Source organism: Hordeum vulgare, chromosome 2H (assembly GCF_904849725.1).
Source record: "Hordeum vulgare subsp. vulgare chromosome 2H, MorexV3_pseudomolecules_assembly, whole genome shotgun sequence".
Lineage (NCBI taxonomy): Eukaryota > Viridiplantae > Streptophyta > Magnoliopsida > Poales > Poaceae > Hordeum > Hordeum vulgare.
This window is the reverse complement of record NC_058519.1, coordinates 648,803,032-648,805,667: the sequence shown is the minus strand read 5'-3', so window position 1 is coordinate 648,805,667 and position 2,636 is coordinate 648,803,032.

Below are 2,636 nucleotides of genomic sequence, written 5' to 3'. Positions count from 1 at the left end.
CACTTCATGCCAAACGAGATAACGCAGGCTCTCAGCATGTCTGCAAGAACTTGATTCACTCTCTCCACTTGACCACTAGTCTGAGGATGGAACTGTTGGGGAACGTCGCATGGGAAACAAAAATTTTCCTACGCGCACGAAGACCTATCATGGTGATGTCCATCTACGAGAGGGGATGAGTGATCTACGTACCCTTGTAGATCGTATAGCAGAAGCGTTAGAGAACGCGGTTGATGTAGTGGAACGTCCTCACGTCCCTCGATCCGCCCGCGAACAATCCCGCGATCAGTCCCACGATCTAGTACCGAACGGACGACACCTCCGCGTTCAGCACACGTACAGCTCGACGATGATCTCGGCCTTCTTGATCCAGCAAGAGAGACGGAGAGGTAGAAGAGTTCTCCGGCAGCGTGACGGCGCTCCGGAGGTTGGTGATGATCTTGTCTCAGCAGGGCTCCGCCCGAGCTCCGCAGAAACGCGATCTAGAGGAAAAACTATGGAGGTATGTGGTCGGGCAGCCGTGAGAAAGTCGTCTCAAATCAGCCCTAATTGCTCCATATATATAGGAGGAGGGAGGGGGACCTTGCCTTGGGGTCCAAGGGACTCTCAAGGGGTCGGCCGAGCCAAGGGGGGGAGGACTCCCCCCCCCAAACCGAGTTGGACTTGGTTTGGTGGGAGGAGTCCCCCTCCCTTCCCACTTCCTCCCTCTTTTTTTTATTTTCCTTTGATTTCTTTTTCTTGGCGCATAGGCCCCCTTGGGGCTGTCCCACCAGCCCACTAAGGGCTGGTGTGTCTCCCCAAAGCCTATGGGCTTCCCCGGGGTGGGTTGCCCCCCCGGTGAACTCCCGGAACCCATTCGTCATTCCCGGTAACTCCGAAAACCTTCCGGTAATCAAATGAGTTCATCCTATATATCAATCTTCGTTTCCGGACCATTCCGGAAACCCTCGTGACGTCCGTGATCTCATCCGGGACTCCGAACAACATTCGGTAACCAACCATATAACTCAAATACGCATAAAACAACGTCGAACCTTAAGTGTGCAGACCCTGTGGGTTCGAGAACTATGTAGACATGACCCGAGAGACTCCTCGGTCAATATCCAATAGCGGGACCTGGATGCCCATATTGGATCCTACATATTCTACGAAGATCTTATCGTTTGAATCTCAGTGCCAAGGATTCATATAATCCCGTGTGTCATTCCCTTTCTCCTTCGGTATGTTACTTGCCCGAGATTCGATCGTCAGTATCCGCATACCTATTTCAATCTCGTTTATCGGCAAGTCTCTTTACTCGTTCCGTAATACAAGATCCCGCAACTTACACTAAGTTACATTGCTTGCAAGGCTTGTGTGTGATGTTGTATTACCGAGTGGGCCCCGAGATACCTCTCCGTCACACGGAGTGACAAATCCCAGTCTTGATCCATACTAACTCAACTAACACCTTCGGAGATACCTGTAGAGCATCTTTATAGTCACCCAGTTACGTTGCGACGTTTGATACACACAAAGCATTTCTCCGGTGTCAGTGAGTTATATGATCTCATGGTCATAGGAATAAATACTTGACACGCAGAAAACAGTAGCAACAAAATGACACGATCAACATGCTACGTCTATTAGTTTGGGTCTAGTCCATCACGTGATTCTCCCAATGACGTGATCAAGTTATCAAGCAACACCACCTTGTTCATAATCAGAAGACACTGAATATCATCGATCAACTGGCTAGCTAACTAGAGGCATGCTAGGGACGGTGTTTTGTCTATGTATCCACACATGTAAATGAGTCTTCATTCAATACAATTATAGCATGGATAATAAACTATTATCTTGATACATGAATTATAATAATAACTATACATTTATTATTGCCTCTAGGGCATAATTCCAACAGTCTCCCACTTGCACTAGAGTCAATAATCTAGCCTTCACATCACCATGTGAATTACATTGTAATAAATCTAACACCCATACATTTCTGGTGTCGATCATGTTTTGGCCGTGGAAGAGGTTTAGTCAGCGGGTCTGCTACATTCAGATCCGTGTGCACCTTGCATATATTTACGTCCTCCTCCTCGACGTAGTCGCGGATGAGGTTGAAGCGTCGTTTGATGTGTCTGGTCTTCTTGTGAAACCTTGGTTCCTTTGCCAGGGCAATGGCACCAGTGTTGTCACAGAACAAGGTTATTGGATCCAGTGCACTTGGCACCACTCCAAGATCCGTCATGAACTGCTTCATCCAGACACCCTCCTTAGCCGCCTCCGAGGCAGCCATGTACTCTGCTTCACATGTACAATCTGCTACGACGCTTTGCTTGGAACTGCACCAGCTTACTGCACCCCCATTAAGAATAAATACGTATCCGGTTTGCGACTTAGAGTCGTCCGGATCTGTGTCAAAGCTTGCATCGACGTAACCTTTTACGGCGAGCTCTTCGTCACCTCCATACACGAGAAACATCTCCTTAGTCCTTTTCAGGTACTTCAGGATATTCTTGACCGCTGTCCAGTGATCCACTCCTGGATTACTCTGGAACCTACCTGCCATACTTATGGCCAGGCTAACATCCGGTCTAGTGCGCAGCATCGCATACATAATAGAACCTATGGCTGAAGCATAGGGGACG